The following is a 27826-nucleotide window of genomic DNA, read 5'->3' on the forward strand; positions in this document are numbered from 1 at the left end:
TCCATGTGCTTGGAGAACACAAGCCCAGGCATATATGATGGGCATTGCTGAGTCACCAGGTTGAGCAATTCCTCTGATGTGACCTTCTGCAGACGAGGCATTGAATTGTAGCTCCCTTGTTGGACAATGGCTGTTGATGGTTGTTTGATACCCGCTTGAGCGTTGTTACCGCCCATGTATCAGAGGGGTAGCCGTGTTAGTCTGGATCTGTAAAAGCAGCAAAGAGTCTTGTGGCACCTTATAGACTAACAGACGTTTTGGAGCATGAGCTTTCGTGGGTTTATACCCACTTCGTCGGATGCACCGATGTTACCTCCCATGTTGTTGTCTCTGGGTATCTAATATCTGGGTGATTCCCCAACTCACAGCATATTTTAGTGACAACCATACAACACAATCTCATGATTTCATATGCACTAATGATATACATATTTAGATAGATCTATGGTTTTCAGTGGATCATAACCTTTCTCATGATACCTTACATTGCATGCTTTATATAAAATATCACAATTATATATAATGATGAATATGGGGGTTACAGTACACTCCCACGAGATACTAGTTGAAAGATGGTAGGTACTCTAAGAGCAGTTATCAATGAATTGCTGTCAAAATCGCAGGGCATATCTAGTGTGATCTCACAGGGTCAGTGCTGAGTCTGGTACTTTTCAACATTTTCATTGATGATTTGGATAATGGAGTGGAGAGTTTGCTTACAAAATTTGTGAATGACACCAAATTGGCAGGGATTGCAAGCACTTTGGAGGAAAGGATTAGGATTCAAATTGACCTTGACAAATTGGAGAATTGGCAAGTAACCAATAAAATGTTGTTGAATAGAAACAAGTGCAATATACTACACTTAGGAAGGAAAAATCAAATAATCCCCATTTTGTAGTTGTGTAATTGGCTGGGTGGTAGTACTGCTGAAAAGAATCCTGGCGTTATAGTGGATCACAAATTGAGTATGAGTCAACAATGTGATGCAGTTGCAAAATAGGCTAATATAATTCTGGCGTGTATTAACAGGAGTGTTTTATATAAGGTGCAGGAGGTAACTGTCCCCCACTACTCAGCACTGGTGAGACCTCAGCTGGAGTACTGTGTCCAGCTCTTCGTGCAACACTTCACAAAAGATGTAGACAAACTGGAGAGAGTCCAGAGGAGAACAACAAAAATGATAAAAGGTCTAGAAAACTGGAACTATGAGGAAAGATTAAAAAACAAAACAAAACTGGGTATGTTTAGTCTTGAGAAAAGACAGAGTGGGGACCAGATAACAGTCTTCAAATATCTTAAGGGCTGATAAAAAGAAAGTGGTAATCAATTGCTCTCCATGTGCACTAAAGGTAGAACAAGAAGTAATGGGCTTAATCTACAGCAAAGGATATTTAGGTTAGATATTAGGAAAAACAGATATAAAGGTAGTTAAGCTCTGAAATAGATTTCCAAAGGAGGTTGTAGAATCCCCATCATTGGAGGCTTTTAGGAACAGGTTAGACAAATATGTATCAGGGACGGTCGAGGCATACTTGGTCCTGCACCGAGGGATTGACTAGATCAGGGGCTGGCAACCTTTCAGAAGTGGTGTGCCGAGTCTTCATTTATGCACTCTAATTTAAGGTTTTGCGTGCCAGTAATACATTTTAACATTTTTAGAAGGTCTCTTTCTATAAGTCTATAATATATAACTAAACAATTGTTGTATGTAAAGTAAATAAGGTTTTTAAAACGTTTAAGAAGCTTCATTTAAAATTAAATTAAAATGTAGAGCCCCCCGGACTGGTGGCCAGGACCTGGGCAATGCAAGTACCACTGAAAACCAGCTCGTGTGCTGCCTTCAGCACCCGTGCCATAGGTTGCCAACCCCTGGACTAGATGATCTATCAAGGTCCCTTTCAGGCCTACATTTCTATAATTCTATGATATACCCCAGAGCAAGTTAAAGGCAACTCAAGCCCCTGACATTCATGACGCTATGGACAAATAAATCTAGATGTCTCTCTCCTTTTTAGTTTTCCTGATTTTTCTAAAGCTTGATTTAAATCTAGTTAGAAGTTTGGTCAATATTCTTGATTTCATCACTATTATTTGTTTCCAAAAATAACAAGTACAAAGAATGCATGTGTTTTACAAAAGAAAAATGATAGAATATCAATATTCAAACTGAAGCATTTGATTTATATACAAAGCAGTATAATACACCTGGGTATTATCCAAATGTTTTAGTCTGTTTTGGCACTGCAGCTCAGTTTCAATCAGAGAAACATAACCTTGCAGGGTGCTTTTGTTTGCACATAACACCAGTTCTGACCTTTATAGGTAAAGAATTTGAATAGCAGGAAATGCTTCAAGGTGGTTTTGTAATTTGGACAAATATTTGGAGGGAATAAACAGAGATTATCAAACTCATTTCTCTTTTGACCTAAAGCAGATCTTTTAACCTAATTCTTCAGAATCCAAAGACTGGTGCATTAATCCACTAATCCTCCTAGTCTCTCAAATTATTGAAAGTGCATTATCTAGTAATACAATCACAAACTGAAGACCCATTGGAGAGACTGTGACCTCTTTGAAGTCCAGATAATGAAACATCTTATGTTGTGGTACTTTTCTCATGATTACAGCCTTTTACAGTTTTCCTTTGTTTTTGAGTAACAGAAATGTCCTCTAATTTGAAATAAATTCCCACAACAGATTTACATACTTAAAATATGTTTTGGGTTTATATTATTCATATAAGCAGCCCTGTACCAGGTGCAGGAGAAATATCTGATCCCTTGGAAACAAGGAGTTAACTTTAAGTCATTGTTCTCCTCATTTTGCACTAGTGCTCACTGGGAGAGTTTCAAGAGTGACTGGGAGACAGCAGGGGTAAAATATCTTTGGGATGGTAGCACTCCATGACACTAGTCATAGGACTGTATGGAATTTTCTGCATATGCTTGAATTTTCTGCATATGCTTGAATTTTCTGAATATATGATAGCTCTTTTATATTCTTGCTATAAATTCTAACACTTGAGGATAAGATCTCGCTGATTGAAATTGATTACTGAGGCTGAAAACCCTTCAGTAGAGTATTGTTGCCAGTTGACGTATATCAATGGAATAGTGTCAGCTTCTAGGACACTATATAAAGATGCTAAACTTATCAGATGACTTACCCAGAAGTCAAGTCACAGGATACAGCACAGAGATTCCGACCTATTTTACTGACTCACCCTGGCAGCTAGATCCTATTAGTTCCAAGCCAGGAATATAAAATATATGAGTGTCTCTCTGAGCTAGAAGGAAATAGAGGTAGGGATAGAAGGTTTGATGAGAGCAGTACTGAAAAAAGTCAAATTTAGCAAGTTCAGCTGAAGATTGTTGCTCTTTCCCATATTCTACTCAATTTTCATAAAGGATAAAGATAACTTTGTATCAGTGTCCTGAACTTTTCACAAACCTAGCAGTTGAGCCTAATTTGAGATTACATATTTACATATAAATGACCCAAGATGAGATAATGGTGGTTTAGATTTTACCCTCATCATTATGTCAGGAACAAAGGCCTGATACAATGCCCATTTTAAGTTAATGGAAATCTTTCCATTGCCTTTAATGGACCTCAGGTCATGATCTAAATGACAAGATAGATAGATAGATAGATAGATAGATTTTTTTTAATGTTATATTCAAATTTTGGCTTTGTAACTGGCTTTTTCTGTGGCATTGAACAAGTCATTCAACCTCTCTGTTATAAGAATGAATAGGATGTTTAAAGAATGAATTAATCTTTCCAAAGTATATTTAAAGATTACAAAGGCTATGAAATTGCTAAGTATTCTTTTTTGCTTCTTATGCAATCCTGAGGTGATGGAGTAAAGAGTCCAAAGAGATTACTTTAAAGACCTTAAAATCTAAGAATAGGAAGGGTAAACAGCTGATGTTTCCATTTTAATTAGATGGACATATGTGACCTTGTCAGCCTGTAACTAGTATGTATGTCAAGACAAAGCCATTCACTGACTATTCTTCAGAAATTACTGTGTGCCTTCTATCTATGATATAAAGAATTTCCATGAAAGCTAGGCAGATGTGTAACTCAGATGAATTATCTATCTGTTTCTGACAGTGGGTTATGTAATTTTGATGCCATAATTAAACTCAAGACCCTCATTATATGTGTGCTATTCCATTGCATCAGCAAAAAGTAAAATAAGACCTTATTGATATTATTGGAATCCCCAGTGTAATGGCAGTAATAGACTGTACTTGTGCATATGCAGTTCCTACTGAGAACATGGATACCCTATCAGTAACAGATACAAAATGTATTGACTGAGAATAAATCTATATGAAAATTAGTTTGTGATGATAGAATACTACAGTAACCTACCTTCTTTATACTACCTCCTATATAATCCAGATATCTGCAATCACTGAGGCTTGATCTACACTTAAAATGTAGGTTAACATACCTATGGTGCTCAGGAGCATGAAAAATGCACACCACTGAGAACCTTAGCTATGCTGATCTAACTCCCATGGTAGATGCAATTAGGTGACAGAAGAATGCTTCCATCAAACTAGTGACCATCGCACAGAGAGGGTGGTGTTCCTACAGCGATGGAAAAACTCCTTCCATCATTATTGTTTTTGTCTACAATATGGAATTAGGCCAGCATAGCTATGGCACTGTAGCCATGCCACTATAGTCCCCCTAGTGTAGACATGGTCAGATTTACCCATCCAGTTCATGGTAGTGATAGAAGTATTTGTGTCCTTCAGGAACTTTCTTCCAGTTTCAAGTATAATTAGAGTTCTTAACTTTGAGCTAAATTCTTCATTTCTTCATACCTATGCAAACAAATGTGTGGTTACAATTATGAAGTCAAAATATACCCACAGTTATCACCTCACAAAGGGAATAACTGGAGTTGCTCAGATACTGCTGCTGTGAGGTTATCTTTATTTTTTTTAAAAATAGTTATCACTTTAAATACTCATTCGTTGATGTTCTGACTTTTCTTCCTCTTTCTCTAACTTTTATATTTATTCTTAATCGTTGTGTAAAATACTGACTTCCTATAGACCACTTTGGTCAAAGAATTATTTGTACTAGTAGCAATGTAATTAATAGGAGGATATTTTTCTTTGTCATTTTGCAATTTGCTACAATATAGCAGTCTGTCAACTGTAGCAAAGAGAAGTGATTATAATTTTAAACTTCTCTTCTGTGACCTAGTGAGGACTTACCACATAAAAAAAAGGTGAAACCTGAATTATTTTTTTATTCTTTAATCAGAAAAATTTTCCCATTGACTTCAAAACTCCGATTTGCCTAAGAAAAGATTGAATTAGGACGTCTGGGATTGGGCTGTATATGTGTTATTGTTTTATTTGTTAGATCTATTTATGGTATCCTTGTTTATTGTACTAAATATTTTTTGAAATAAAAATGTCATACATAAATGAAAAAAGAACACCCTTCACCACACACACACACACGGTCCTGCCAATCAGATGTATGACTTCTGAGAGTTTTGCAATTGACTTCAAAGGAGCCAGAATTTCACCCTTTATTTTTATAATATATTACCAATATAAAAACTATTGAGTCAATGTTTCATTTGGCCCTAAAAGAAAAGTTTTCAGTATTCTCAGCAAAAATTTTAAAAAAATATTTCAGGTTGAATTAAACATTTTGTTTTTTTCTTTTGTCACTTTTTTTATTAAGAGCAAAGAAAACTTTGCAATCACCAATCATAAACCCCCCAGAAAATATGTGACCCCCCCTTTATATCCATAGCAACATGGTGAGAAAGCTTCCTAGCCACTGGATAGGGATGCTGGGGAGAAGTCTCTCAGACTGTCCTGTTGAAGTTGTTCCAATTTATATAAATACTAAAACATGCATTGGTCTGGAGAAAACATGAGAATAAATCTATAGCCTGTTGACTAAACAGGACACCCAGGTTCCAGTCCCTCCTCTAATTAACACATTTCAACCTCATGAAAACAGAGTTCAAATTTTTCAACAGGAAATTATCAGAAATCAGTACATTCACATAGCATGCTTAGATTTAGTCAAATCAGCATTTTCTAGTGAAAAACTCTTCCATTGGAACTACTTGTATGAGTAAATCGCCATTGGCATGAATAAGGTGCAGCCTCAGTTTAAAAAAAAAAGTTATATATATATTAAAGAACTCAGATTTTATTTGCTGTTTAATTTTTTTTCTTCTAAATGTGTATTTATTATAGCTAATCCAGCTCCCAATTTTTCAGTGTTTTGAACATCCTCTGTGAGGTCTGCACTTACCTAACTCTCACTAAGGATGAGTGACTAAGCAATTAAAAGAAAGCATTCTGGCCCAAATTCAATAAGAAACATAAGCAAACACTTAACTTTCAGAATGTGTATCCATCCCTATTCAGAAAAGACCTTAAACCTATTTAAACTTTGTTTTTTAAAGCTAAGCATCTGCTCATGAGCTTTGCTGGATTGGAGCAGTTCTATGAAGGACCAGGATTTTAGATATTGTCATCACTAATTTATGAAAGCCTGTAACCAAATAGGTTTACATATTTGGTTCAATTGACTGAATGTTTATGACAGAGATCTTTTACTGACTGCCATGGACCAGAATTTACAGCTCCTTAATTAGACATGAGGAACCCTGTGCTTATTTAGCTCAAAATCAGAAAGATGCTTTGTTAAAACAATAATAATAGAAATAAAAGCTGAATAGATCAGTCCGTTTCTAGTGCATACTAGCCTTACGTGGCTTCTATCAGAAAAGGAACTCCATATTTTACATTATTATTATTTTTTTGAAATCAATACACTTGGTTTTAAATAAATCTTACAAAATAAACTTAATCTACTGTGATCTTTCCTAATGCCTTAATCAAAGAGCAGCTGCTATAAAGATGATGATGCTGGGTGTTTCTGTATGCATAGTGAAATGAAGGAAAGTAGAATAAGTAGCAGGCTACTTTAAATACTTTGAAAAGTATTAAGTATTAATTAGATGCTTCTGGATGCACAAAGAGTCTAGAGACACATACACTGTACATTTAGATCTTTTGATCTGAAAGCATACACATAATTTGCTGGAAGAATAAAGCATTGCAAATTTAAGCACAAATTAAAATGAAAGGAGTTGGGGCTTCACTATTAAAGAATAAATTCAGCATTTGCAGCTTAGCCCATGGATGAGTGGGATAGCACAGGAATAGGAGTTTTTTAATTCATTCTCTGGTTCAAGCCTAGCTCCAGGTAGAGTAATGAGGTATCTGCATTAGCTTTTTGCTAAATACAGAAAACTGAGTTTGCTGGAGCATTGTGGAGGTAGATAGATGTGGGCAGAGAATTGTATTCCAATTTTAGAGGATTTTATTATTTGGAACCTTGCTTTCATTCTAATTCAGAAAAAAAATCAAAATTAAACAAACAAACAAACAAAAAACAGTGAAAAGAGATGGACAGCAAAGTCTGCCTTCTGGGCTGTCCTGGGGCCATAAACACTGGAAGCTCTGAGGTCACAAGCTATTGTTGGAACATGTCCCAATTATAATAAATATTAGAAAAAATATGAATAGAATATTAGAATATAAGAATAGAATATAGTTTAAAGGAAACTAGTATTGTTTGTTCTATATACCTAGTCTGCTAAAAGAATTTCTCTCTGTTCTCTGTCAAAAGTTGAATGACTCTCTGTAAGAAGCCCAAGGCCAACATGCCAATTATCTAAGGCCTGTAGAAGGGATTGAATATGCATGTAACCGATAAGAATGCTGTTACAGGACAGAAAGTCTGTACCAAGAGTTGATAAGAACTTTGGGAAAAACAATGATGTTTCCTTAAGCCATACCCACTGATCCTCTCATCCCTTGAGAAACTTGATTATGCCTATGTAAATCTCTTAGTAGAGGAAAGAGGGAGAAAGAATCTAATCAAACCTGTTAAGTATGGATGTGAGAATGCTGAGCGCATGGGACTGAGTGTTTGTGACAGGTAGATAATTGATCAGAAACTAGTACCAGCCAAAACCTAAGACTCACAACCATCAATGGGCTGAAGATAAGGCAGGGCGGAGGTAAATGGATGACCCCCGGACGGCATGCCGGAACCCACCAAAGCGCATCAAGGAGAGATAGAAGACTCAAAGATAATGTATGCCCGTCATGGATGTACCATCTGCTGATCAAGCTGATTAATGGTTACCCCAATCACCAATTCAGCATGATGAAGCAACTTCCATAGACATACATTGAGGCAAAGACCTATAAGAACATGACCAGGGGATGGTGTTCTTTGAGTCTGGTTCTGCAACCACCCTCCAGGAGCATCGGATGCGCATCTGACACAATAGGAACTGTGGGGTCTTGTATCTTACAATACACACACATACAGAGACGTGAGAGATAGAGGTGCATATTTAGTTACAGCGTGTGTATGTATATATATAATGTATTAATTTTTACACTAGAAAGCAAAAGATCTAAATTTAGTTTTCTAACTAAAGCAGATGAGTAATCTATGACAGAAAAATCACTATGAAAAAACAACTTTCACCTAACTCCTCTATACCAGGAACTTGCTGTATTGATCATATAAATTATACCATGGAAAATTGCATGAAACTGAACCAAAACTAAGTAAGACTTGGTAGGTATGAAAAGTGTGGGTGATAGCTGTATTATTTTTTATAAATATTATGTGTACCTCTGTCTATATCATTATTATCACACTGTCTGCTATATGCCAGCAAAGCTTTAACTCACTGCTGCATGGTTTTACACATCTCCAGGAAGGCAGCCAATGACTCTAACTCAATTGCTGGTGCTTAATAGACAATACAGTTAATCCATTGCAGGAAGTTTACCTCCAACTAATCTGATGAAGAGCATAAACTGGAGTTACCAGATTCAGGGGTCCCAATTCAGACAAGGAACTTTGAAATGAATAAAAAGATTTCCTGTGAACCTAAGAGCAGGTTCAGACTGAGACAGAGGCTGCAATGTAGTTCCAAAGTGCTGGGGAATATGAGACAAGAGGAACCCACCAAACTTTCTAGGAAAGTATAAGATGTGTGTATCTTACACCTGTTGTTTTAACCCCTTCCCTCTCTGACTGCATTGTTCCTATGGATAAATAATAACATTATTATGAAGAGGGTGTTCTGTGTCACTGCATTTTCATACTGATCACGTTCTCCCAAAGGGAAGTCTATTGCAAGGTCCAAAACCCAGCTGGACCTGCTGAGGAGACAGAATTGGTGAACAGAGGTGCTCTGACTTAGGACCCCAGTCTAAGAGTGGGGTGAACTATGGGATCCCAGAGTAATATTGGTACATTGCCTGTCACTTCAAAGGCATTCCCATGGAGAGACAGAGGAGGATTAAAGGTATAGCTAACCCTGAACCATAACAGACAGTCATATGTGGACATATAGCTATATCCCGCACACAGATTCAGCTAATTATGGGGGAATATACAGTAAAGCATAACTTGGGGCAGAGGGATACACTTCATAGCTTTTGTTTGCAGAGTGCACTGCTCCCACCAGGGGCTACCTACATTCCCCACCCCACATACAAAGTTCTCTATGCATCACCATCCCATGCCCCTCTATTTCAAGTCCCTTACCTTGTTATCATGCCAGGAACTGGGTCTCCCATGGTCCTCTCCGCCCCGTGCCAGGGGCACTGTGTATTCCCCATGTCCCTGTGATGGGACTGAAAACAGAAGGATTAAGGAGAATCTATAGGCCCAGTTGGTCCCGTCCTGCTATTCCTGTAGCAAATGTTAGCCATGAAGGAGAAGTTAAAAGAAACAGACCTAGCCCAGTTTAAGGTTGACAAGGAAGGAGAGCAGAGCTCTGCTTCTCTTGATGGGAGAGAAACCTGGTTGAAGCCCAGAGAATGAGCTATGTAGCCGACTGGATAAGCACGTACTAGAAAGGATGACTAGACCTTGGGAGATCATCAGAATCATAGAATGTTTGGATCCAAGCCATAACTAGAAGGATGGGGTCCTACTGGAGGTTCTTGGCTGACCCTGTTTTGAGCTTTTTGTTTTTGATTCCATCCCAGAATGGAAAGGACTGAAGTGTGCATTGGCGAGAGGATGAAAGCACCATTATATCAGACCTCTCAGAGACAGAGATGGAGCCCCACTGCTGGATGAGTTGTGCCCTAATGGGCCATGAAAGAGTACCTCAGAAGCAACCCAGTCACAATTTTGGTGGAAAATGTGAGCAAAGATATAGCCCTAAGAAAGGGGCTTCCTTTAAATTTTTGAATGGGTAGTAGCCAGAGAGACATCCCGGGTGGGTTCCCTAGGATCAAGGGTTCTGCTCTGGGTGACAGAAACTCTTAGTTTGGGGAGACTGACATCCTCAAGAGGCAAACCAGTATCCTCCCTTGCCAGGGTTCTGGAGACTCAGGAAGTCACAGAGGTCATGGACTGCTCACACCAAGGAACTGTGGTTGCTTGGGTGGGATTCAGCTTGTGACTCCTCAAATCATCTCCCTGGGGTCCTGATCAGGGAGATTCCATGCCAAAGGGTCTACCAAGGTCCTGGGTTTGGTCTTGAAATTAACCACCAGGCTGAGGAAGTTTGCTTGATTCCTTTTTGTGTGGCCATCTGGAGTACAGAGACCATAACTGGCCATTCATGGAATGCAGCTATGGGCAAGTCTGGATTGTATAGGTCCAAGCATGATGTCCGGGGCCAGCTAAACTGACCATCTCTGTTAACATCAGTGTGATGGAAATAATGGACCTACTGGACTCGGGGTGTGACCAGACTCTCATGAGGGAGTCATTGGAACAACACCAGGGCCTCCGTGGGGCACCATCTACCTACTGTCTATGAATGGGGACATAAAGCCACACTGATTCAACCAACCATAGAAGGGGCATACAAGATCCCTAACAGTAGGTCTATGTGCATCTCTCACCTACCCAGTCATTGTCAGCTGAGACTGGAAATATTTTGGAGACCTCCTAGAGAAGTTTTTTGAAACCTCCAGAGAATAAGGGGGTCCCACCACCAGCTTCCCCATGATTGATGGCTCACGACTAAGTACACCTTGCCAGTGCAGTGGAGGTATCCAGGCCAGATGAACGGAGTTCCAGACAACCAGAGACATTAGTACCCCAGTCCCACCCAGAGACATGGGTTGCCCCCTTATCTGAATCTGATATCCTGATGAGGTTCTCAAACTTTGTTGAAGAGCAAAAGAGAGATGAGTCTTTAAACCAGACCTATGTCCTGGTGGCCATTGTTAATGGGGATATGGTGGATCCCCAGCAAGCTGAGACTTCCCCATTTTGATATCCATGGTGAGCAGGTAGTGAAACAGAGTGGCCTTCTTCTGAGCCTGATGGATAGGAACCCAGAGGTTCAAAGCCTCAGACTGTATTTTTTGCTGTCTTCTCCAGCATGAAGGCTGTAGCCAAAGACTCTGTAGCCATTGCTCTACTCTGCCCAGAGGGTCAAGGCTATAGATTGTAGATTGTTTCCTGCCTCACCCAGGAGGTCGGCCATAGACTGTGCTGCTCTGCCCTGCCCAGAGGGTCGGAGCCCTAATCTGCTAATGCCCCCCCCCACACACACCATTACTCCCCGGAAGAGTGTCTCATGTCCTCCTCCAGCACATGCAAGGGGCTCTGTGTCCACTGCCATTTCTCTCCTTCCTATTTTTATCCCGCCGGGTTCCCTCCCCTCACCCCAAGTCTGAGCTTTCCCTTCTCCATCTTCCTCCTCCTACCTCCCTCTACCAGGGCTCTGCTTTCCACTCTCAATATCTGGGTCCCTGCTTCCAATGCCAATCCACCCAGTTCTCCCCTCTCGGTCCTTGATTTCTCCATTGCCACTGCTCCATCCCTCCAGTCCCTGCTGCTTCTTCAGCCACCACAGCTCCATCCTACCGTCCCTGCTGCTCTCCTACCCTCTTATCTCTACCCACAGAATCCCTACAAACACACCTCCTTACAAACCTTCCTCATAAGGCTCTTTTTCTGTTTGAATCCAAGGTATGAATAATCTTCCAAGGCAGCCAGTTCAGCTGCTGCCTTTGATATGTGTAGGCAGCAGCAGGGGGTGGTAGAGATATTATTTTTCCTGCATCACTGGACACTCTGAGGACCCTGATTTTCCTCTGAATCAGGATTTGCTGGCATTCCAGCTTCCACCAAAATCAATAGACTGTGTCCATTGATGCCTAGAACATTCTTTGAAATTATGGGATTGATAGGATGCGACATTCAATAGTTTTTTCATTACAGACAAACAGAAAATGCTGTTGAGTTAACTCTAAGGTCACATTTGGCATGACCAATCACAGTTTTGTCTTGAAGTTAACAATGCCTTTTAATGCTTTCTAGTAAGAGTTTACACAGTTGCTTAAATAGAAGGCTACAACTAGATTTTTTTTAAACAAGATTTTGCATATTTGAAAACATCATTTGTCTAGTTAGTGTTTTTTTTTAAGTTTGAGCTAGCTGCCTTTTTATTTATGAAAATAGGGGCCTTTCACCAACAGTTTTGAGACCATTGGAACCACCGTTTGGTCCCTTTCTTTTGGTAATCTCATTCCTTTAGTAAAATAAGTCCATTGATCACCTAAAAGATGGGCTTGTCTATACTTGGACATTTACTGAAATAGCTATTGTATAATTATTCCAGAATATTTACTTCTGTGTAGTCCAGCCCCAGTTTGCACTACTGTTCAAAAAAGCATGAGTTCCAGTGCCCTCATCTCTCTAATTATCAGTGCAGCAACAAAAAGGAGCCATATTTGGGTTTGACAGGAAAGTACTGCAATTTAGTACCCGTTGTCAGAACTGAGGCTTCTGTTGCTGCTGTTGTTTTGGCTTTGCATTGTCTACGTCTAACTGTGATCATGAAAGAAGAGAGTGGAAGATGCAGGACCTAATCCAAAGCCTATTGAAGACTTTCTTTTGGCTTCAGTAGCCATTAAGGAAGAAATGATGCTCTGAGTACTGCTTCTAACTCTTATAAATAGTGGCTTGGAATAGCCCGAGTAGCAGCAGGAAAGTAGTTTGACACAGATGATGAGGGATAGATTATCAGGTATCGTGCTATCACCATAATAACCTAGAGATGGTGATGATTCACACTATATAGTGGCATGGGACATAATGGGGGTAATAATCTCAGGATGCTGAAGCCAAGTCTCGATGCACTAAATTATTCTCGCTGAACAATAAATTCCCAATCCTGGAAAGTGCTTAGCAGTGCTATTAAAAGCAGTAGGTTTTTTGAGGATGAAGTGCAATAATGTTTTCCTTATATATTCAAAAGAATTCCTGCTTTGCCCTGAACCTGTTGTTGTGGTGCTGTAAGTCAGACAGTTGCAGTCCTGGCCCCAAAATATATGTTATGACCAACTATAGCAGTGGAGCTTTCTGTCAAAAAAAGCGGCACTCTACGCTTGACTAGAGCAGAAGTGCACACACAGGCTACATCTACATTCCAATTGAAGGTGTGATTTGGAGCTCATATAGACATACCTAGAGCTTGGCAAACTCTTTTTCAAAAGGTTTCATTTTGGAAAAAATAAATGTTTCTTTTAAACTCTTCATTTTGAAATGATATTTTGATTTCCAATTTGGCCATTAAAATAAAACACAAACAAAAAGGTGAAAAACACCTGAATCAAAATGAAAAACTTTGCCTCCCACAATAAATTGTTTTGAATCAACTAGAATATTTAGTTTGCCTCTACATTAATTGAAAAATAAAAAAAAGCAAATGTTTTTCACAAACTCAAAACATTTCAGTCGAGTCAAAACAATAGCAGGTTTTGGTTTTTTTTAAACTTTTTAATTTGAAAAAAAATAGTTTGCAATTTGAATGGAACTGGATTTTTTTCTGGAGTTTTTGGTTAAGTCTTCAAACCAAAAAATCATTTTTTCACTGAGCTCTAAGCATGCACACACTATCTTCAATCTAGTTATCTTGCTAGAAGTAGCAGTGAAGACATGGTGACACAGGTTTCAGTGTGGGCTAGTAATGTAAGTGTAAGGAATGAGGGACTGCAGCTGTATCTGGGATGAGCTAGCTAACCGCAGCTGAAATCTCTAATTGACCAGATTTCCCGATTGGCTGAGCAACATTTCCGGGACTGCTCTTAAGCGCAGCAGTAGTACTTTGCCAGTGGTTGCTCAATGCACATGCCAGGAGCTGTGATCTCTCCTGTGTTTGCATTGCTCCTAGCCTTGTCCAACTAGGATTCTGTCTTGTTCCTAGCCTTGCTCCTGCTCTGCCCAGATGCTTTATCTTAAACTCACTTGATTAGATAAAGCAATAAAACAAGTTTATTAACTATAAAAAAGGTAGAACATGACATAAGATGATAAGAATGACCATACTGGGTCTAGTGAATACTTCAATACCTCTGCTGAATACGTCAATTCATTGCTCAATGGAACCCCCTCTTCTCAGATTTTCTGGAAGGTGTTTATGGTTGGGGGTTGATCTAGTGATGGGGACAAATCCAGCTATCATGTGACTGGATTCCTTTTCATTATCTTAAGTGCCTTTGCTACAATTGACACCTGTTTGGAATCCCCAGTAACAGGTTTTCATATAACTTGTTTGAGGTGTGGGGAGGGATTTCTGCAGGGGGGTGGGGAGGGGTGGGAAACATTCATTATATCACTGTTTTGACTGTTCATTATCCCCGCAACACACATGTCTACCACAATTCACAACTGTTAAAGATTCCTTTTTACTGATATGCTGGAGTTTGTTTAAGGTGTGTCATGGGGGTGGGGGGGAATGAGGTAGGGGAGCAGCAGTTGCTGTGTGATTGCTTGTATGTTCCATGCATTTTTGTTTGCTTTTATTTATTGTAATTATTATTCCACCATGTGCAGCAAAGACATTTAAAAATACAGGACTCTGCCCTTTGTTCACTATTTTGAGGACCTGAGTTATATGGAAAATTAATAAATGTATTCAAGTACAGAAAACATATCCAGAACTTTCTCCATCCGTTTTGTGTACCCCTAAGACTTCTGAACTTTGAGAGACATTTAGAAACACATTCACAGTCATCCCTGCAAAATTTTCTAAGCTATTCAATGATATAAAGTACAACATTTAGGTCTTATTCCAGTACCAGTGAACACCTTTAGTGTTTAGAGAGTGTTTTTTTGTAATGCACATACTGAGGATGGCCAGAACACATGATGCATGACAACAGCATAAGTGTGTTTCTTTCCATAACAACTTCCCCAGTTTTCCACCCTTCACAGACAAAGCAGGACAGCAGTGTTCTGAAAATACAACATTGAAGTAGGCCTACTGAAACTATTAAGTAATGGTGTCATGGGCTTTACTCCACATATTTGAAATGCGTAGTGTATAATACCTTTTAAAATGCAGTTGTGTATCATAATATATGGTTTGATCTGTCCCTATGCTTCATTGCATTGAAGAGAAATTAATCCTTAAAGGTACAAGTCAACATGGAGCTTTGCACTCGTCCACCTCTCACATTTACAATGACACAAATAAATGACTGTAAAGTTATCTATGAAGTAGTTGTAGAAATCTGCTTTGCATAAATCATGTCACTTTTCAATGTGCACAAGGGACTCTGGATGATTGTGTGTTCAGCTCAGGTTAGGTGATTGTACTGTTCTCTTCCATGCACAACAGTACATTGAAAAATGAATGCACACTTTATGGAACATGGCAACATTACAAACCATTACAATTAACAATCCATATAAAGGTGAATGATAAGGTCAGTGAGTGCATTAGTTAATTTCCTCATTAGCCTTACTGAATGATGTCTCCGTTGTGTATTCAGGGAAAGAATTAGGCACCAGGTGAAATGTTATAGTTCTCTTTCAGAGGCATAATTTCTGAAATTTCCACATTAAGGATATGTTTTCTTTTACCTAAATTCACACTTGTACAGGAAAAAAGAGACAGTGAAATAAAATCTAAATGTGAATGTAAGTTAGGTGATCAAATTGTAAAATTATAAATGGAACATATACAAGTAATTCAGTGTCTAACTCAGTTGTAACTTGCATAGGAGATCACAGTACCACATAAACACACAATTCTGCTCATGTCCAACTAACAGCAACATATTTCTCACAGCAACATATAAAAAAAAATAGGGCTGTCAAGGGATTTAAAAAATTAATCGTAATTAATGGTACGATTAATCGCACTGTTAATAATAGAATATCATTTATTTCAATATTTTTGGATGTCTCCAACATTTTCAATATATTGATTTCAATTACAACATGGAATACATAGTGTACAGTGCTCACTTTATATTTATTTTTATTACAAATATTTGCACTGTAAAAACAAAAGTAATTGTATTCTTTCAATTCACCTAATACAAGTACTGGAGTGCAATCTCTTTATCATAAAAGTTGAACTTACAAATGTAGAATTATGTTAAAAAATAACTACATTCAAAAGTAAAACTATGTAAAATTTTAGAGCCTACAAGTCCACTCAATCCTACTTCTTGTTCAGCTAATTGCTCAGACAAACAAGTTTGTTTAGATTTGCAGGAGATTATGCCACCCACTTCTTGTTTACAATGTCACCTGAAAGTGGGAACAGGCATGGCATTGTTGTAGCTGACACTGCAAGATATTTACGTGCTAGATGCGTTAAAGATTCATATGTCTGTTCATGCTTCAACCACCATTGCAGAGGATGTGCATCCATGCAGATGATGGGTTCTACTCGATAACGAAGCAAAGCAGTGCAGACCAAACATGTTCATTTTCATCATCTGAGCCAGATGCCACCAGCAGAAGGCTGATATTCTTTTTTTGTGTTTCAGTTTCTGTAGTTTCCGGATCCGAGTGTTGCTCTCTTAAGACTTCTCAACACATGCTTTACACCCTGTCCCGATCAGATTTGGGAAAGTACTTCAGATTCTTAAATCTTGGGTCAAGTGCTGTAGCTATCTTTTGAAATTTCACATTGGTATTTTCTTGCATTTTGTCAAATTTGAAGTGAAAGTGTTCTTAAAATGAACACAGAATCATAGAATCATAGGGTTGGAAGGGCCCTCAGGAGGTCATCTAGGCCAACCCCTTGCTCAAAGCAGGACCTAATCCCCAACTAAATCATCCCAGCCAGGGCTTTGTCAAGCCTGAACTTAAAAACCTCTAAGGAAGGAGATTCCACCACATCCCTAGGTAACCCATTCCAGTGCTTCATCACCCGCCTAGTTAAAAAGTTTTTCCTAATATCCAACCTAAACCTCCCCCACTGCAACTTGAGACCATCACTCCTTGTTCTATCATCTGGTACCACTGAGAATAGTCTAAATCCACCCTCTTTGGAACCCCCGTTCAGGTAGTTGAAAACAGCTATCAAATCCCTCCTCATTTGTCTCTTCTGCAGACAAAATAATCCCAGTTCCCTCAGCTTCTCCTCATAAGTCTCGTGCTCCAGCCCCCTTATCATTTTTGGCAAAGAGTTCTGTGGCATCCGACAAAGTGGGTATTCACCCACGAAGGCTCATGCTTCAATACATTTGTTAGTCTATAAGGTGTCACAGAACTCTTTGCCGCTTTTACAGATCCAGATTAACACCGCTACCCCTCTGATACTAATCATTTTTGTTGCCCTCTGTTGGACGCTTTCCAAATTTTCCACATCCTTCTTGTAGTGTGGGGCCCAAAACTGGACACAGTACTCCACAAAAGTGCCATGTGAACATCTGTTCTCACTCTCAGGTGGCATTGTAAATAAGAAACAGGCAGCAATATCTCCTGTAAATGTAAACAAACTTGTTTCTCTTAGCGATTGGCTGAACAAGAAGTAGGACTGAGTGGACTTGTAGGATCTAAAATTTTACATTGTTTTGTTTCTGAATGCAGTTATGTAACAAAAACAAATCTACATTTGTAAGTTGCTCTTTCTTGATAAAGAGATTGCACTATTGTACTTATGTGAGGTGAACTGAAAAATACTATTTCTTTTATCATTTTTACAGTACCGATATTTGTAATAAAAATAATATAAAGTGAATACTGTACACTTTGTATTCTGTGTTATACTTGAAATCAACATATTTTAAAAATGTAGAAAAACATTAAAAATACTTAATACACTTAATTGGTATTTTATTGTTTAACAGTACCATTAAACATGATTAATTTTTTAAATCACAAATTTTTTTATTTAATCATGTGAGTTAACTTAGCTTAATTGACAGCCCTAAAAAAAATAATAATAACTAAAAAACCTCCACATCATCACAATTTCCTGTAAAATATGTGAGAAGGCAAGATACTATAAACCAAACAACAAAATGCTTTTCAAACTACAAAAATATGAACTCTGAAGTGTGCCCCCAGTTTAATCTCTTTGAATAACTCTCATCTTTTTCAACTAGGAGGAATGTTGAGGCAAGATGACTTGTGGAGCCACATGGGGGGGTTTCTGATGTGGGTGCAGGGGCTGGTGATTGTATATCTCCTATCACTCCCATAGACCCAGCGTTACCATACTGGCTGCCTGGAGGGATGTTTGGCCCCAAAGCTCTGGTGTAGTAGCACTCTGGGCTGCAGATAGAGGAGGAGGAGAAGGTGGCTAATGAGCTGGTGATAGGGCCTTAGCAGCAGTTAGATGCTGCATTCTACCTGAAATGACGAGGGCAAAAAGAAAACATTCTACATTAGACCAAGAGGAAGACCAAGGACAGGGTAGTCCCGTTACTCAATGAGGGGGGAAAGAAAAGAACAGAAAATGTGAAAATGGCAGAAGTGCTAAATGACTTTTTTTCTTTCAGTTTTCACCAAACAGATTAGTAGTGATTGGATGTCTGACATAGTGAATACCAGTGATAATGAGGTAGGATCAGAGGCTAAAATATGGAAAGACCAAGTTAAAAATTACTTAGACAAGTTAGATGTTTTCAAGTCACCAGGGCCTGATGAAATGGGTCCTTGAATACTCAAGGAGCTGAGTGAGGAGTTATCTCAACCATTAGCAATTATCTTCAATACATCATGGAAGATTGTCACAAGCCAGAGGACTGGACAAGGGTAAATATAGTGCCAATCTACAAAAAGAGAAATAAAGGATAACCCAGGGAATTACAGGCCAGTTTGGTTAACTTTAGTACCCGGAAAGATAAGGGAGCAAACAATTAATCAATTTGCAGGCATCTAGAATATAATAAGGTGATAAATAAGAATCAGCATGGATTTGTCAAGAACAAATCATGTCAAACCAACCTGATAGCTTTCTTTGAATTGGTAACAAGCCTTGTGGATCGGGGCGGAAGCAGTAGATATGGTATATCTTAACTTTAGTAAGTCTTCTGATACTATCTCACTTGACCTTCTCATAAACAAACTAGAGAAATACAACCTAGATGGAGCTACTATAAGGTGGGTGCATAACTGGTTGGAAAATGATTCCCAGAGAGTAGTTATCAGTGATTCACAGTCAAGCTGGAAGGGCATATCAAGTGGGGTCCTAAAGGGTTCAGTTCTGGGTCTGGTTCTGTTCAATAACTTCATTAATTATTTAGATAATGGCATAGAGCAGTGGTTCCCAAACTTGTTCCGCCGCTTGTGCAGGGAAAGCCCCTGGTGAGCCGGACCGGTTTGTTTACCTGCCACATCTGCAGGTTCGGCCGATCATGGCTCCTAGTGGCCACGGTTCGCTGCTCCAGGCCAATGGGAGCTACTGGAAGCGGCGCAGGCCGAGGGACATAATGGCTGCTGCTTCCAGCAGCTCCCATTGGCCTGGAGCAGCGAACTGCGGCCACTGGGAGCTGCGATCTGCTGAACCTGTGTATGTGGCAGGTAAACAAACTGGCCCGGCCTGCCAGGGGCTTTCCCTGCACAAGCAGCAGAACAAGTTTGGGAACCACTGGCATAGAGAGTACACTTATATATTTTGCAGATTATACCAAGTTGGGAGGGGTTGCAAGTGTTTTGGAGGATAGGATTAAAATTCAAAATGATTTGGACAAATTGGAGAAATGGTTTGAAGTAAATTGGATTAAATCTAATAAGGATAAATGCAAAGTATTCCACTTATGAAAGAACAATCAGTTGCACACATACAAAATGGGAAATGACTGCGTAGGAAGGAGATCTGAGGAAAGGAATCTGGGGGCATAGTGGATCACAAGCAAAATATGAGTCATCAGAGTAACGCTGCTGCAAAAAAGTGAACATCATTCTAGGATGTATAGCAGTAGTGTTGTAAGCAAGATACAAGAAGTAATTCTTTCACTTTACTCCACTCTGATTAGGCCTCAACTGGAGTATTGAGTCCAATTCTGGGTGTCACATTGCAGGAAAGATGTGAACAAATTGGAGAAAGTCTGGAGAAGAGCAACAAAAAATAATTAAAGGTCTAGAAAACATGACCTGTAAGGGAAGATTGAAAAAAAAATGGATTTGTTTAATCTGGAGAAGAAAAGCCTGAGGGGGGACATGATAACAGTTTTCAAGTACATAAAAAGTTGTTAAAGGAGGAGGGAGACAATTTTTTCTCCTTAACCTCTGAAGATAGGACACAAAGCAATGGGCTTAAATTTTAGCAAGGGTGGTTTAGGTCGTACATTAGGAAAAAAAAATCCTAATTGTCAGGGTAGCTAAGTGTAACACTGACAGACCCCGGTTGCTGGAGGGTGGGATTGAAACTGAGATATCTACAGCTTAGTGCATGAGCCTCTACCACACAATCTAAAAGCCAACTGGCTGTTAACTAAGGCTGTAGAGCAGATTCATTTTATCTCTGTCTTTAAGTGGTCCCAGTGCCACTAGATGGGACAGAACACCACACCCAGAAGATGTGTGGGTTACATTAGCACTGGAATAAATTGGCTAGTGAGGTTGTGGAACCTGTCAGGGATGGTCTAGATAAAATTTAATCCTGCCGTGAGTGCAGGGGACTGGACTAGATGACCTCTCGAGGTCCCTTCCAGTCTTATGATTGTATGATTCTATGCTTACTACTGGGGGCCCTTGAGAACATATGGTTAAGTTTCTCGTAAAATGGACATGTGGCAGAAGCCCTCCTGGATTGTCTCTTGGAGTCATGGGTCTGCCTGTACCTGCATTTCAGCTGCTTCATTTTTTTTCCTGCACTAAATAGGAGCACAGTGAATGCCTGATTATACCAGCTTGTTTGTAATGTCACTGCACAGGTGCATGTTAAATGGTCAGTTTTCAGAATGGAGAGAGGTAAATAGTGATGTCCACCAGGGATCTGTAGTGGGATCAGTCCTATTCAATATATTCATAGATGATCTGGAAAAAAGGGGTAAACAGTGAGGTGGAAAAATTTGCAGATGATTCAAAATTGTTCAAGATAGTTAAGTCAGGCAGACTGCAAAGAGCTACAAAAGGATCTCTCAAAACTAAGTGACTGGGCAACAAAATGGCAGATGAATTAATGTTGATAAATGCAAAATAATGCACATTGGAAAACATAATGCCAACTATACATATAAAATGTTGGGGTCTAAATTGGCTGTTACCACTCAAGAAAGGGACCTTGGAGTCACTGTGGATAGTTGTCTGAAAACATACGCTCAATGTGCAGTAGCAGTCAAAAAAGTGAATAGAATTTTGGGCACAATTGAGAAAGGGATAGATAATAAAACAGAAAATAGCATATTGCTTCTATATAAATCCATGGCACACCACGTCTTGAATACTGCATGCAGATGTGGTCACCCCATCTCATAAAAGATATATTTAAATTGGAAAATGTTCAGAAAAGGCAACAAAAATTATTAAGGGTATTGGAACGGCTGCCATATGAGGAGAGATTAATAAAACTGTGACTTTTCAGCTTGGAAAAGAGATGACTATGGGGGGATATGATAGAAGTTTATAAAATCATGACTGCTGTGGAGAAAGTAAATAAGGAAGTGTTATTTACTCCTTCTCATTAAACAAGAACTAGGCATCACCAAATGAAATTCATAGGCACCAGGTTTAAAACAAATAAAAGTAAATATTGTTTCACACAATGCACGTTCAATCTGTGGAACTCCTTGCCAGAGGATGTTGTGAAGGCCAAGACTATAACAGAGTTCAAAAAAGAACTAGGTAAATTCATGGAGTATAGGTCCATCAATGACTATTAGCCAGGATGGGCAGATATGGTGTCCCTACCCTCTGTTTGCCCAAAGCTGGGAATGGGCGACAGGGGATGGATCACTTGATGATTACCTGTTCTGTTCATTCCCTCTGGGGCACCTGGCATTGGCCACTCTTGGAAGACAGGATACTGGGCCAGATGGACCTTTGGTCTGATCCAGTAGGGCCTTTCTTATGTTTTTATGTTCCTGCTACTCTGGCCAAAATTGTGCAGGATGCTGTATTCAATCCAGGTAATTATTAAAACTCTGGTATGTTCTAGCTAACTGCTCTTGAAGCTGTAGCCATTGTCACATGTAGTAGTGAATTTTACACACTGAAGCAGAATTCAGGTGAGAAGTGGTCAGTGAAGTGCACAATGACCACTTCAAAGAGAGGGAAATGGACTTTTATAGATTGTATCAGGGTCAGGAAGAAATGAGTACAGTGCATTATGGGAATGAGAGTGGAGGAATTTTGAAGCTTGAGACCAACTACCTGACCCTCATCCCATTCACATTATAAAGTGGACTGGGTATGAGGTCATGCCACAGCTAATTCATGCACTTATCTACATCCCTCAGGTGAGCTAGCTAACTTGGCATCTATACACCTTGAGACACACTTCATCTGTTTCAGTGTGGACAGTAGGGGAGTTATGGCACAACAGCATGTCTGGACATGTGTAGAGTTCGTAGTATAGACATACCATTACTCTGCTCTGGTTTACATTGGGGACTAGCCTGGTGCTGGATGGACTGCGGGAACGCAAGAAGGTTTAAACCAACTGTTCCTTGTTCTTTTCCTGAGTTGTGCCAAGTCAGCTCATATGATCAGTGTAAATCTCTATGATTTAATAATATTTATGTACAGTTTAAGTTGTCTTTTTTTAAAAAGAAAATTAATATATTTTCCTCCTTATGCTATTTATTGACCAAACTCTTTAGGGTTAAATCTTGGCAGTAACACAGTGTAGAGAGCAGCACATACTTGCATATTCTATCAGGTGTAAACATTGCAAGAGAAATATTGCTGTCACAGGACAGGATAACACATGGTTGAATGATTCTCTCACTGTGAGGTGCTTGGTACTGTACATTTTCTGTGGAGCAATTTACACATATATTTGCCAGCATCTTGCACTTGTTCCTATGATTGCAAAAATGCTTGCTATTTTTCATGGCAAAGTTTTTCACAGTGATGCTTTTTCATGGTGGTTTCCTACTCCTGTAATCACATATTCTGAGACAGATTTGTGTGGCTGATGTCCCTACCTAAACGTATGCATTGAATCACTATTGTATGCAGTAGTAGCATATTAGAGCTGGTCAAATTCCCACAGAAAAATACAGTTTCATCCATACTAATTTTTTACAGGAAAATGTCAGTTCAAATTACAAATTTTAAGTTTTCACATGGAAAATATTGAAACCAATGTTTTCATTTCAAATCAAAATTTGGAAAAAAGAAAACTCCAAAACAACAACTTAAGATTGTTTCAATTAGTGTTTTTGTTTAAAAAAAATGACAGTTGAAATGTGGCTTTTGGGGAAAAACTCATTTCAAATTAATTTGAAACTTCCTATGGAAAACAAAGAAAACAAACAAACAAAATCCCTGAAAAAATGATAAACAATTATTACTGGTTTGAATATTTTGGTGGGGGAAAATGTTGGTTTTTCTGACCAGCTCTATAAAACATATTTATACCTACAATGCAAAGGTACTCTGAGCCACATCCTCAACTGATTAGATTTAATAGAGTTATGCCAATTTGCTCAAGCTATGGATCTGTCACAACAGGATTTACACCGTCATAAATATATTGGAACGAAATCAGTCTGATGTAACTCCATATTTATATGGGACAATATGAGTATTTGTATACAATATCTGTTTGTTTGTATACAATATGTCCGTCTGTGTGTGTGTGCGTGTGTGTGTATGTATATACTATATATACACTATATATATAGTGTGTGTATTATACATATATATATGTCTATGTGGTAACTAACAAAAGCATCAAAGAATCCTGTGGCACCTTATAGACTAACAGACGTTTTGCAGCATGAGCTTTCGTGGGTAAATACCCACTTCTTCGGATGCAAGTGGTATTCACCCACGAAAGCTCATGCTGCAAAACGTCTGTTAGTCTATAAGGTGCCACAGGATTCTTTGCTGCTTTTACAGAACCAGACTAACATGGCTACCCCTCTGATACTTAACAAAAGCATGAGACTGTTAAATATACAATGATGCTCATGTCACATTTAAGTTGGAGATTATGAACAAATAGGAAATTAAAGATATGATTCTCAGAGCAACTCAGTTTGTCCATATTGCACATAAAATTGCATCTATTTACATAAGATGAAGGCAATGGAGAATTAGTCCTGCAGTATTTTGCCTTTGACTTCAGTAGGATCAGGATTCAGCTAAGAATCCACGTCCATGTTTGTATAACATAATTGAACAGATACCACACAGCTGAATTATAACATCTTTATAACCTCATTTTGCAATAGAACAACATTCATTTACAAGTTACTGTACATAACAATATATACCATTCTTATCTTAACTTATTAATTTAAAACAATGATTGTAGTGCCCATTAGCCATCAGTATGATAACCGTATCATTTTAAAGTGGTAGCCATATTAGTCTGCATCAGCAAAAACAAGGAGTACTTGTGGCACCTTACAGACTAACACATTTATTTGGGCATAATCTTTCGTGGGCTAGAACCCACTTCATCAGATGCATGAATTCTAACGAGACAGGTGAATTGAATTGTCTTTAATTTAATTGTCTCATTAGAATTGGTAAGGCAATTCCCATCTTTTCATGTACTATGTGTATATATGTATATAAGATTACATTAATAATCTTCCTACTGTATTTTCCACTCCATGCATCTGATGAAGTGGGTTCTAGCCCACAAAAGATTAAGCCCAAATACATTCGTTAATCTCTAAGGTGCCACAAGTACTCCTCCTTGTTTTTGCTCATATCATTTTAGCCACATATAATAAACCACCAATTTGTTTAACAAAAAGAGCAAGAACCAGGATATGTAATTGTAGCACTAATTAAATTAAAGTATTTTAGGTATAGTAGTAGAAGGGATGACAATGTGGCACAAGCAGGTTAGTCTTGTAGAAACAAACAAAAAACAAAATGTAAAACAGTGATTTAGCTTCTTCTTTTACTTGAAATAAACTCTAGTCTAAATAATTCTATAAGACTACCAAACAAACAAACAAAATGGTTTAGAAGCATTGACTGGATGGACCAATACAGCAGCATTTCCTCTTTAAACTAATCCATTTAGAAACAAAGTAGATAACCTGTAAGACAGGATTTGTTATTCATACTTCACAAAAGATATCATGCTAGCACAAAATGAAATCAGAACCAAATACTAATTATTCCATTCCCATGGCAAAGAACCGTTATTTAGAGCTAAGCTTGTAAAGGATAATTGAAAAGGCTTTATGAGAAGACACTTACCTTACTAGTTTCCGGTAGTTTTCCTTTTCACTGAAAGATAACAATTAATGGGCAATGTCACGTTTACAGAAAAAAATTGTTCCAACACTATGTGTAATCTTTATTGTTTCATTATGGACAAGAGTCAGCCCTGATGCTACACAAGTGCATATTATGGGAGGATGCAAGACGCAGAAACAGGCCCCAGTTCTCCACAATGTTCTAGCTGAACTTGGATATACTGCAAGGTGGTGTCTACAGAAAATCAATTCTAGCCCTGTGGTCTTCAGCCCTCAGGATATGGGTCCTGCTCTAACTTCTGCTGCTGGCATAAGCTCCTTCTTGATGCACATCTCCAAGTGCTCCCACTAGAGCCAGGTGGCTCTGTGCTGTGCTTTATCCAGGGCTGGACATAACAGGCACAATCACAATCAGTATTTGGCTACATAATTAAATCTTTATAATTTTCATTTGCGAGTAGTTAACATTACCACAGTATTCATACCTACTGTGAATACCTATTCTGTACAATTATGCAAAAGATAGGCTGTATTGGATTGAAATGATTTTCATGAGGACTCTTATGTGAGAGTAGTGAGCACTAGAAGCTAGAGCTGGGCAGGAACTAGATTTTCCCTTCAGTAGTCAATGCTGCAATTTGGAAATTTTCCATGAAATGAAATTTGGAGGAGGAGGGGAGTTTCACATCGTATATTCTCTTTTATAATATAAAATTCTTAAAAATGGAAACAAAATGTTATTTCAAAATGGAAAATTAAAACACTCCATTCTAAAAAGGTCAAAATGGGACATTTCAACCTTATCACACAGCTCTATTTCTAAATGAAATTTAAATACTGACATGCTTCTGCAAAATCTTTAGCGTCTTGCAAACCGACATTTTCTGATGGAAAAATATTCTGTTGGAAAATTTCTGACCAACCAGCTATACTAGAAATTTTCCTTTGCTATTGAGTATTTGGCTACAACTCTGGGAAGATAATATTGTTGTTATGAGCATAGTTGCCAACTTTCACATGGTAAATAAGTACCCCGACTTTCACAATAAGCCAAATATCAAGCTAATCCCATTTCAAAACAAGGCCAAAACAAGCCAATCCCTAAGAACCTCAACACTCTATGTGACTAGATCCCCCTGGCATGCAGTCTGGGACTGTGGTGGGCCCACTGTGCACCCCTGACTCTCTCCTCGCCTTGTCCCCTTTTGACCCCTTGCCCCTGCTTACCCTCCCTTACCCCTGCTTGCTGGGAGCCAATTAAAAGAAGAAGAAGAAGCAACAAGCTACAAGCCAAACAAGCAGCAAGCTACAAGTCAGAAACTAGCCAACAAGCAACTCACAAGTCAATTAAGCCAAAACCAAGCCAAATTTCTACATTTTTTCATGGGTTTGGCATGTTTGACTATGAGGGTAGTATGGAGATTGAAATATAATCAGTTGGAATTCCCAAGGGCCGGTATGATATAGTTGAGATTCTTGGGACTTGTCAGACTTCTAAGCGGCAGCTGAATTAATATTTATGTTTTTTTAAATATGAGAACTTCTGTATATAGAATGGAACTTTTCTAAACATACACAATGAAAGGATTTTCACCTTCAGCTTCTTCAGTGAGACAAAGAATCCATTTCTGAGCCTATACTTAACTTTGCACTTTGCATTTAAATTAGAATTCAATTAGAATTTCAGTTAGTTTCATGTGGTACAACAGGATCAGAAAGGTGGCATAACAGGTCAGCTGAGGGGGATTTCTTCACTGATCCTTGGCTCCTGTAATGGCCCCATAGGCAGAATGTGCTATGTGATATGTCGGGTATTTGTTAAAAAACATTTCTTTTGGATCAGATGCTAATATTAATGTAGAAAGATTATTTTTGAATGTAGAAAGTTAGCAAGTGATCCAAATCTATTATTGCATTTGGAAGTGTTGTGAAGGATAAAATATGCATGCTATTCACAGACTGGTAGTACATCAATTTCAAGTTTTTGAATTACTTTCAAGTACTTTAAATTGGCACAGCTACTCACTTGAATAATATATATCCCTAGCCCAAGAAATAAACAAATTAAACTAAATAAAAACCCATCTTACCTTATGTTATTCCATCCAAGAGATTTGCTCTGCTGTACTTTGGAGCTACTCAACATATGCTGTGGCAATGAAGCAATGTTACCG

At 38.6% G+C, this 27826-nt stretch overlaps 1 long non-coding RNA gene across 1 annotated transcript; it reads right to left on the reverse strand.

Annotated features, from left to right (window-relative positions):
* Positions 1-27826, reverse strand: LOC123365879. The gene is made up of 3 exons (XR_006577808.1): positions 27743-27826; positions 25654-25683; positions 1-207 (listed from the first exon to the last, which is right to left on the reverse strand). It is a non-coding gene; the product is annotated as an uncharacterized LOC123365879 (long non-coding RNA).

The sequence above is a fragment of the Mauremys mutica genome, chromosome 3, assembly GCF_020497125.1.
Source record: "Mauremys mutica isolate MM-2020 ecotype Southern chromosome 3, ASM2049712v1, whole genome shotgun sequence".
Classification (NCBI taxonomy): domain Eukaryota; kingdom Metazoa; phylum Chordata; order Testudines; family Geoemydidae; genus Mauremys; species Mauremys mutica.